Source organism: Megalops cyprinoides, chromosome 23 (assembly GCF_013368585.1).
Source record: "Megalops cyprinoides isolate fMegCyp1 chromosome 23, fMegCyp1.pri, whole genome shotgun sequence".
In the NCBI taxonomy this organism is placed as follows: domain Eukaryota; kingdom Metazoa; phylum Chordata; class Actinopteri; order Elopiformes; family Megalopidae; genus Megalops; species Megalops cyprinoides.
The window spans coordinates 14,830,344-14,842,036 of record NC_050605.1 but is presented as its reverse complement, the minus strand read 5'-3'; positions in this window follow the sequence as shown (position 1 = coordinate 14,842,036).

The following is an 11,693-nucleotide window of genomic DNA, read 5'->3' as shown; positions in this document are numbered from 1 at the left end:
CAAGGTGACATCAAGGAGACATGCTCCCAGAGAGGAGGGAGTCCTGCTACTGTTTGTCATGTAGAGAACATGCAGCCTTGTAAGACCCCAGGAAAAAATGGGATCAAGAAAAATTTCATACTACACTAAGAAGCATCAATAAGTGCTTTACTGTTCTGGCATAAGTGATGATTGAGTGATGATTGTTGTACATCATATGAAATCCTCTTTGTGCTGACACTAGCATGCGCGCATGTGTGTGTGTGTGTGGTTGTGTGTGCGCACGTGTATGCACATGTTGATGATGACCTTGAGTCACACTGGCGGCAAGGGGTCAGGAGTTCAGCAGTGAGATATCTTCATCTTCATCAGCACTGATCATTCACGCTGGGCAGCTTCTCGACAGTTGAAATGGCCCTCCACACACAGAAAACAGCCATATGGACGGCGAAGGCACTAAATTCAATTTACATAATGCTCCAGTGGCGCCATTCAAAGGAAATTATTGATGAAGCTTTTGTGCAGTGATGGACTTATATTCAATTCATGTTGAACATCTTTAGGTCGTTGACACAAGGTCAAAATGACTGCTGTGTATGATGTCTTCTCTATCTTTTTTTTTTGTACATGCCACTATAGCCGGAGTACTTGTAAAACATGCTCAAGAGTTATTTGAGGTGAATGGCACATGTACACGTCAATTCACTTCTTAGAACGAGATGAGAATGCATATCAATACCATGATTACATGACTAATGCTCCTTCATTTCCCAAACAATTAACTAAAGAAACATGTCTTTAAAAAAATACCACATTCACAATGTGGCCTTATTCAGCTTTATTCCATATTGTCCTTGGAATACTTTTATAATTTTTGCAAAGGTACTGTGGATGATTTTTAAGCATTCCAATTCATCACAGAACATAAAGGTCCATATAAATGTAATCACTGATACATTCCAGGCTATGGGACATTCCAGGCTATGGGAGTAAATGGAGGAAGCACTCATACATTACAGGCTATGGGAGCAAATACAGGATGATACAATGATACATCACAGACTGTGAGATTAAATAGAGGAAGCACTTGTACATTGCAGGCTATAAGGGTAAAAAGAGTATGATACGCTGATACATTAGTCTATAACAGTATTCATAGGAATATAGTAAATGCAGTGCGGTCTGAGAGGCAGCACAGCTGTCCTGGCTGTGCAGTGCCACTGCTTTCCACAGCAGCTGAGCATGATGATGTGGCAGCGTGTTAGACGAATTCAGAAACACTCCCACTATTCACGTGTGGCTCACGATACTGAGATGCGATTTTGCATACACATGCGCATACACGCACAGAGAAACACGTATGCATGTACACACATACATGCAGACATACATACACATGCATACACATGCACACAAACACACACACACACACACACACAAACATGCACGCACACACTCTCTCTCTCGGTTTCTCTGCCTACCTTTTTCTCTCTTTCTCCTTCTCACTCTCTCTGGACAAGGCTCTTTAGCCCAAGATTCCAGGGGAGGCAATGTGTGGTTGATGGAAACACTGATACCCACTGATAGATTCATATTTTCTTAAACAGAGGTGACCCCTTTCGCAGTGCTGTATGGGAGGCCTCCTGTGATTGCTTAATGGCTGAGGAAATAGCACACTCTCGACCCGCTTGAAATATAGATTTTGTAAATTACGGGTGTTGGTTTTCAAATTCCTGCACATACATTTCTCCTGTTTCAGGCCACCTGTTGTAGTCCCAGCTGACAGTGCTCCCTGGGAGCGCGGGGCAATTGATCTTGGAGATTTGATGGGAGAGAGCGAGTGAGAGGGCGACAGGGCGAAGGGCCAAGACCAGGCCTATAATAAACATTCCTGCTGAGGCCACAAGCCTGAGACGTAGACCACGCCCTCACTGCATGCTGGGAAACGGTATATATCCCCAAGCCACAGGCCTAGCCTGTACTTACTGCCTGCTAAGTTCCCTCCAGAAATATTTCAGAGCTATCCATTATTCAGCATTCTGGCTCAGCCTTTGTATTTCTGACTATATCAAGGCCTCTGTGCCACACTCCAGCTGTGAAGTCATGCTCTCCTATGAGGGCAGAACTCAAGGTGTTGAACCTGAGGAGAGCATTTAGCTTAATTCATGGCATTCAATGCTTCTACAGATGATGTGAGATTTTCCACAGAAATCAAATTGAAAACATTTTAATTTTAAAGATGCAGCGAAAAGATGAGTGCATTTTTATTTGTGATATGACGATTATGATTATTATTACTATTGTTATTTGCAATTTTTAAAACAGGACCAGCATTTTAGACATTTTTACAAAACACAATTTTTAGAATTATAGACCCATAAAACAAATGGGTCTAAATAGGATTTGAATCCGAGGTCAGGTGTTTTTATCTTTTGATTCAGATTTAGATATAAACATTTTCATTTTCTAAAGAAACCTTGATTCTATTCATGGCGCATGGCACAATGCATTGCAATGGTACGCTATGTAAAGTGCAAAAACAATGCTAAACATGAAAAAAGGTAAAAATACATATGAAAAAATTAAAAACAAATTATGCAGATATTATATATGCAAAATACAGTAGTATGCCTCAAAAACATCAGTATCCCCGACATGACAGTCATCCATGCAGGATTGTCTTTTGACACAATAATTAAAATGTGGGCGTGACCCTATTGCCCTCAAGCAAACTGGTCTTTGTCTGCTCCATTGTCTGTTTCATTAGAGAGACTTGTCACATTCCCTCCTTCCATGTCACCGCCGCGCGGGTCTCCGATGTGGCACCAATGTGTCAGAGCCCGTGCGGCGACACTTTAGACGAGGCTTCTCACACAGACGCGAGAAGGCGCAGAAAATCAGCGACGTGAAGACACGGCACAGTGCAGCCTGTGTCAAAGCACCCGCTCTTTGTTTAATTCATGAGATAATTAATAATTAAACTAATAGTTATAATAAATGAGACTCAGTGTTGTTTTACTACATTGCTTTTTGGCTGTTTGAGTGTTTGTGTTGTAAATTTTGGAATTGTTTTCAGAGCTTTGGGGATTGAAGAGGCTGTACTTACATAGGACTGCTGGGGGGAGTGAGGGGGTACTTGAAGACACACCAACAGTTACATTCATTTGTTTAAAAAAAATGATTAATTACATGTTTATCATGTACTCAGACATAGAGCAAACTTACTCTCCACAAAATATAATTTACTTACATTTCACATTTGCTTTTTAATTTTATACTTCATTAGCCTAATGAACAATTTATACTTAGAAACAGAAAAGTATTTTGTATATTTTGTGTACACAAAATAATTTCTATATATTCTAGCAGAGAATTTCTTCCTGTATCATGACTAAACCTGTACACATAAATCTGGTATCTTTCACATAAATGCATATTTTGATTTAGGAGTGAATAATGTCCCATGGGACAGCTTAAATCATTTTCAGTTTGGCTGGGTTGAAGAAATGTAACATCCAAGGATTTTTAGCAATCATACAGGAACTTTTCATAAGGGTGTCATATGACTGACTGTAAGGAGCATGCAATCATTCTCTGTAGAAAATGACTTTTCCTGAGCGTACAAAAAAATTGTCTCCCTTCTTTCATTTCAGTTAGAACAATCCACAAAGATCCAGTTTTATTTTCAGCAAAGTAAAATACTCAGATTAAAATATCAGATCTATGTTGGCTTTTCTTTCATATTTAATTTCTGAGTGAAATACAAATAACCACTGATTCGAAATATCACATTTACATGCAAATTTTCACTTCGCTCCAGATGAGAAATGTCGAGGTTATTCTGTTTGCGGGGTATCCATCTGGAATGATCCCAGATTGCACATTCAGTGCTCATGACTGGCCTTTTTGCTCAGCTGAAGTGATCTGTGATTGACCAAGCTGCACATTTCACTCCAAAACCACAGCTCCCTCATGCCCACCCCTTAGCCAAGTGGAGTTTCATCACATAGAGCATTTCACTGTTAAAGGCCTCATGGACCCCGCCATTCTCTAAGTGCTCATGCCATTGGTCCCCATGAAAAGCCAAGCTGATTGGCATTCCAATAATTAATACACAGCTGACTTCATTTAAGGGATTTGGGTGTGGTTTATATCCTCCCGGTGAAATCCGATTTGGTTCCTATCAGAGGGGCCGGAGATGGACTTTGGTGCCTCATACCAGATACTGGTTGCATGTAACCTTCCTGCATTTCATCACTGAACACTACAAAGAAGTTGTCAAGATGCTCTTATTAAACACAAGAAATGGTAACAGTAAATTAATTATAATTGTAGGAAAGTTCACTGTTACAGATTTTAGATGGCAATAATGCCAATAATGTTATGCTTATGCCTGTTTTGGCATAAGCATAACAGAAAATAGCATAATCAGTACAAGAAATGATCTCAGTCTGAGGCACCACAGAACTCGGAAAAGACTAATCAGAATTCCTGTGGTTGCCCACACTGCTCCCCTGATGTCTGCAGCATTTGCCTTTTGAAGGTTTCTATGTCAGGCACTTGTTTTTTTCATGCCCAAAGTGATCTGCCCCTCACCACCTGTGAGGAGTTAGGAGATCAAAGTGGGGCAGAAATGCTGGCATCCCAGGATCACGCCCCGTCCCTGGCCCCCAGTGCCCGGCCCCCATCCCAGGCCCCTGGCCCCGCGCTCCTTGTGTTATTGTTTTGACTGAGAGGCTCGGTCACATGACCCTCTGTATTATGTCTGGGCGCCTCGGAATCTAGGTCAGCGGGGCCTCCTTCTCAGCAGGAGCCGAAAAAACTGTCCTCTTTAATCTCTGGACTTGCGGTGCACTTTAATTTCTCTCCTTCAATTGATGGCCCATTTGCTAGAAATTCCAGGCATTTATCAGGTTTAAGCCTGGCTCTTGGTGGGAGAGAGAGTTTGAGAGAGGGGCCGTAGAGTGAGGGTAGTCCATCAGGGAAATTTTCAGCATACCCCTGACACATACACATGCACAACTCCAGTTTACCTGCTCCACACCTTGCAGCTTCAGTGCCACACAGGCCTTGTTGAGCTCTTCATACACCTGACACGGGCCCTGCAGAACCATTATACAGCTGTGAGTGTGTTCTTTCTGGATTTCAACAATGAATGAGAGCAAGACAGAGAGAGAGAGAGAAAGAGAGAGAGAGAGAGAGAGACAGAGATCACTCTTCTTACATTCCTCATTCAGAAACACCTCGTTCTTCTTTGCCATCGCAACACACAGCCCTTGCGCCAGCTGACAGAGTGAAGCCCAGACCTGCATTACCTCACTATATCATCATCAAAGGTATGCGGGTGTCAGCGCGCTGAGAACAGCGAGCGTGCCGCTGCTGTGCACCGTCCCGGGAACACACGGCACGCGCGTGCTCCCTTCTCGCAGCTGGGGCCGACTCCACAGCCTCCTCCGAAGACCGGGAGCTTCTCTCTCTCACGAAAAACAGGAAAGCCAAGGGAAAATGATGCAGAGGCAGAGTTTTTAAAAAAGCCATTAGTGGGGGATGATTGGGTGTTTATAATTACCTGGTGTCTGCACCTGACTCGTTAGCGCGGCGAGCGCGATTATCTCTATTGAGTAGCTGAGATAAGCAGAAACCCAATTGTCGGCGGAATATCCTTTGACACTCTTTTTTTCCTGAGAGAAGGCATTGGGCGAGGCAATATTGCCTTTTTGTCTTAGACGCTCGCACCTGTTTATTGAGTTTCTGTTAACCCACTTTGACAGTCTGCTATACTGACAGTTTGGTTGTGCCCACCCCCCCCCATGCCCTCTCAGCATGTGTGTTTTCAGTCTACTGTCTCAGATGTCTTTGCTACCGTATGTTCTCAAATAATATTTGTTATGGCACAATGCCATTTGGTTTCTTGTATTACCTCTGTGTAACATGAGCTAAGCTGAGCTTTTTCTTGGAGTTCTGTGCAGGAGTTTTGCACAGACGTTCTGTGTAAAAAGCACCAATCAGAAGTTCTGCACCAGAGCCTCTAACGACCAATACATTGGAGCACTGTCTCCTGTCAGATGATGCTACTGCAATGTATAAATCTTACATGTAACCTGAAAAAACATAACCTAAAAAATTGGATTAAAAAAAAAGGAATTGGCAGAGGAGAGGTCCATGATGGCTGTGCTGTGTCTGCCTCAAGCATTTGACTGGTAGAACAGTGATCCTCTGAGGTATTCAATCCTCCAGGGTGGGACAGCCAGGCGGCCCCAGCTGCACACACTCAGAAGAGGTCCCCTGGGAAAACGAGACGCATTGTGACAGTCACAGATCAGCGGTCTTATTCAGAGGCGATGGCAGCCCCCTCACCAGGGCTGATCGACTGGCAGTTACCTGTCTTAAGTGCTGGACCACCTGGGTCTCACAGTCATCTTTACGCTGGAGTCCGAAGGAATCACAAGCTCCCTCCTTTTAATAATGAATTTTGCTTTCAAAGTACTACATGCTACCTCCTGTTTGTGTAGTACCATAATCTGACACATTTTATACAGCTGCAGCAGATATATAGCTAGATTATGCATTGATAATGACAAATGACAAATGGCCATGCTGGCCACGTTATCACAAAATGCGTTGTCGGCACGTTGATTCATGGTAATATCATACATAATTAAATCCATTCATTAATTATTAACCTCGTTTTCAACTATGTTTTACAAATAAGAGCAAAACACTGCATTTGAAAGAAACAGAGGCATTATAGGAAATGACATTGTGGAGTCAATGAGGAGTGAGGAGGAGGGGGGTCAGAGAGCTTTAAGAGGACCCCTGGCATTTCGGAGTAAACCCCCTGGGCCAACAGCAGCACTGAAACCCTGGCAGGCTGTCAGACCGGCTTCACACACACGTCAATCAAGCTGTCTGTGAATATGTAAGCAATAAATCATCTGCATTAATTAGTGATCAACAGAGATATCAGATCACTCCCAATTATGTCAGTGCAATGATAGCCAATATTCCCAGTGGCGCTGAGCTGTATAGCATTAAACCCAAGGTTATCTCTGTATTTGTCTTGCGTTGATGGTATTTGAATATGCAAATGACATCGCAGGGAATAAGCAATGTTTCAGTTTGTTGCTAGTGTTCCCAGGCCCTCCCCCATATTGTTATGCAGAGAGGAAGGGAGGGTTATTATTGTCAAATGACCGCGACTGATGTCCCATGTCTGGAGTTTGAGGCCACTTGATCCTGTGCTCTCACTGGGCAGCATCAGAATCAGGACCCCCTGATTGTCTGGACAACACTTTGTCCAGTATCGGACTGGCAGGACTTTCCAACGACGGTATTTCGACCTCTTGGCTTTTTACGGCCAGAAATCTCCAGCACATACACGGCACTAACAGTAAAACCGGCACTAGCCACTAACAGGCACACAAGATGAATTGCATCAATTTCGCACTCGGTGGCTTTGCCAGGTTCCTCTTTTTCCTCCGCGCGGAACCCAGGATTTGATCAATAGTTTTCTCAGCCCTGCAGCCGTGTTTACACTCCCAGAGCGGCTGAGCGGAGTGTGCAGTGGCTGAGTAATTGTAGGTCACCTCTATGATAAATACGACAACAAGGAACAACATTAATAACATGCGTCCGTGCGGTCCCCTCCTCTTGTGTGGGCTTCAGATCCACACGGGCTGCATGGTTAGACAGAGGGGTCATCTCTGCGTTCTCCTAAGGCTCCCTTGTTTGACGCACACTCCTCTCTGTGGGCAAACGGTCACTCTCTCACACAGAAAGGGTCAAACAATCAAAAACAACACGAGGACACGTTGCATCCTGCTTACTGTTCTTCTTTTGAAGTTCTTTTGCTCCCCATCCTTCTCTCTTTATTTCTCTCTTTCTCACTCCCCTGTCTCTGACTTTCTCAGCCAGAGAGCGCACACAACCCCCTCTGACCACGCCCTCCTGAGAGGTCAGTGTGATTTGACAGTCCCGGGAGAGGTCAATGCCCTCGGCTCATTCATCTTGCTGCCTGTTATTGGGTAATGCTGGAGTCCAGCTTCCTCAAAGCCTGGGAATGCTGGTCCTTGCCTGTAGCGGCCATTCTGCCTGCCAAGTCCTGCCTGGCGCTAACAGGGGTGTCTGCAGTGATTATAGCCACATGATGAAGATGCTTCGCTCCTCAGTCTCTGACCTCTCCTCTACATCCCGCTGCATCGATGGTTGGAAAGGGGGACGGAGCTATTTCAAACTGTAAGATTTGGGTGACCGTGTCTTACACGAATCTAATTTCACCTGTCATCATAATCATCATTGTTATTATAGTAATTACTATTAGTCATAGTAGTGGTATTAGCAGTGCTTTCATTTGCAGAGCTATTATCACAGTGAACATGAAGACAGTGGGATGTCAGTGTAAATGTTATCAGGTCAAGTTTGTTGCGTAAGGGTTTCTTTTAACCATGTAATAGATGTTATAAAAGAAGTAGGTCAGCTGTAACCCTCACAAAAGTCAACAAATACAACAATGAAAGGGGAAAGTACTTTTACAAGTGTATCATGTCACATTACAAATTGTATCTGGCACCGATAACAGACAGTGCTGTATGAGAGACAGGCAGAATGCGTTTGAGTATTGTTACTACGCTGGATCGATGCTATTTTTGTTTTTGGCTCCTCCTTATCAGCAGGTGCATGTGAGCGTCGTGCAGTGAGTGCCCACCGTGAACCTGGAGCGACGTGGCCAGCAAGTGGTTAATGAAATGTGAGCAATATTGCGATGAATCATTGTGCCATTTTGTCCCTTTGAAGCAGCGCGTGTCTGGTTGTCTGGGTTCGCGGTGTGCTTCCTGTCGCTGTGTGATAAGACCGCCGCATCGTTTCTCAGCCCTTCATCGCCTTCCTCTGGGATTTCCAGAACACTCTGTCCTCGTCGGAAAATGTCACGCTGCCATGACAGCTCTCTCTCTCTTAGTCTCTCTCTCTCTCTCCTCCTCTGCTTCCTCTTCCCTCAATCTGAAAAAAGCTGGCCTCATTACACTGGCAGGAACACAGTGATCCTCCATGCAATATTTAATTCCGGTAATAGGAAAAAAAAAGATTTCCTCCAACTCATAAAAATGTTTTTTTTTTTTAATTATTTTTACAATGACTATCTTTGTCAAGCTGTTCTCCACAAAACTCAACATGACAAAAGAGAAAGGAAGCTTCAAATAATTTATTTAAAATGGTTGGCATCACACAGGTGTTCTCGATATTCACACTCACACAGACAAAGGCACACACCTGCGCACCCCCCCCCCCCCACACACACACACCAAGATGTACTGCATTCTTATACAGACGTATACACTTCACATGCACACACACTCAAACACACGCCACTCACAAGGGCACACGTGCACCACACACATACAAGCCCATGCCCACACGGACTCACAGACACACAGACATACACTCACGCGTACAAGCACAGGTATGTTATATTCCCAAACACACACTCTCATAAAACCATGCGCACATGCTCGTGCACAAAGACACACACATTATTTGAAATGATCTTATTATTACTAGCTTTCATCAGCTTTCAGCCTCACTGTTCCTTAACTGCGTTGTAGTTCTGGTGTTGTTACTCATGTGCCTCTTCACAGCGTAGCTTGTCAGCGTTGATGGTTGGCCAGTGCCCACCTCAGTCAGCAGGTCAGTGTGTGAATAATGCAGGGGCCATGTGGCCGTGACTCACCCCCTCTGCCCTTCACTGAATGAAATAACAGGCTCTCCACGGCAGCGAGGCAGCACACATTAAACAGACTCACTCTCTGTGGGGAATTATGCGGTGTGGCAATGCCGTCTGACTCAGCTTTTGTAGCATATCACGAAGCAACTATTCTCAGTCACTGCTCTCTCTCTCTCTCTCTCTCCAGCTCCCTCCCCCTCCCTTGTACACGTTTACTCTCATTCTGTTACGGTCTCATTCTCTCCCTCTTATGCACTTCCTCTCTCTCTCTCTCTCTCGCTCTCACTCCCTCTCACTCCCTCTCATTCCCTCTCATTCCCTCCTTTGCTTTATCGCTCCCTCTTCTCCTCTCTTGTTCCAGAGGTTTTCTCTCTCTCTCTCCTCCCCTGTGCCAGAACTCCATTCTCGAGACACATTCAGCGATTCATGTGAGACGCTATCCTTGACGCTAACCAAAATGTCAGCATGCTGTCTCCCTTCTCCATCTTTCTCCTCCACCTGTTCCCCTTCGTCCATCTACATACAGCCCCACCCCCCAATCCCTCCCCGCCCTGTTCAGCCATTCCTCTGTTTTTGCCGTGTCCCATGCCTGCTTTGGCACGTCATTAGATTACACAACCCCCCCTAACCCCCTGCTAGGTCAGGAATCCTAGGTCACCCTCAGGGAGGCCATATGCTGTGTATATTTTTGTGAGTGCGTGTGTGTGTGTGTGTGTGTGTGAGAGAGAGAGAGAAAGAGAGGGGGAGAGTACGCGAGCACATGTGAGCGTGTGTTTGCGTTTGTCCGTACGAAATGCGCGGAAATGTGAGGTGTCATGCGTGTGACTGTGAACAAACTCAGCGGTGTTAGGGAGTGGTCACATCACTGACCTAACTGCTCAGTGCCAGTGATGACCCATGCTAACTCCTGGCCATGACATCAGTAATCCACCCTCTGGCCTCTGGTAATCTCCCCACTTGTGTGTGTGCCTTGTATGCAGGTGTATGGACCTTCTCATCCATCACTGTGAACAACCCACAGAAGCTGACATTCTCTCACTCCTTTCATCCTCTCTGTACAGACTTACTGGTGACTGGTGTGCGCATGTGTGCATGTGTGTGTGTTTGTTTGTGTGTGCGCGCGTGTATCAAGCATGTGTTTGGGCTTACAGAGACGTGCTGTTAAGAAGTACAGCTTAGGCACGGTTAATACCTTTCTAAGTGTTAATATCAGTCTGTTTGTGGCCATTCATTGAGTCATTTGGCATTGCATCTTATTTACCCCCATACAGGGCTGATATTCAGGTGGATGGGCTATTTATACTGTCACATGCAAAAGTTAGTGAGGGAATCCATACGGTTTTAATGATCAGTTAAAGGTCAGTAATTCACCTGATCTGAGTTTAGCTGCTTAACATGTGTCTACATTTATACACTATTCACCGAGCAGAATATAATGTGATGGTAATTGATGTAAATTCTGTTTAATGACTTAATTTCAGGGTAGAGGATTGTCTGCATCGTTGAAATGATAGATTACCTTGGACATTGAAGATGGAACTGTCTCCTGTGTATTTACTTGTCTGCCTTTCTTTCGAAGCCCTTTCACATCTAGCTGTTTGTGTGTCTATAGGGACATGTTAATATAATTATTTGTTGGGCCGTTCATTGGTTGATAGAGAGTCTTTAGTCTCAGCTGTGTTAATATCCGTACTTGTTTTGTGTGCAGAGTAGCATGGTGTTCCATAACCTCAACCCGTCATTTAAAATGGATCTGGTGTGAATTATCGCGTCACGCTGAGCCCTGCAAGCAAACTCAAGGGCTGAAGTCCGCAGCTTTCAAAACAGACTCCTGACACAAAGGAGTTACGGGATAGAGCACAGTCCTGTCCGAGACAATCCTGCAGCCCAGTGTGAGTAGGACTCTGGCCAGCTCCCCGGACCATGTGATCACAACACTGAGATCACATGACCCCCCCCCCCGGCGGGACCGCCCACCATGATTCAGCAGTTTCTG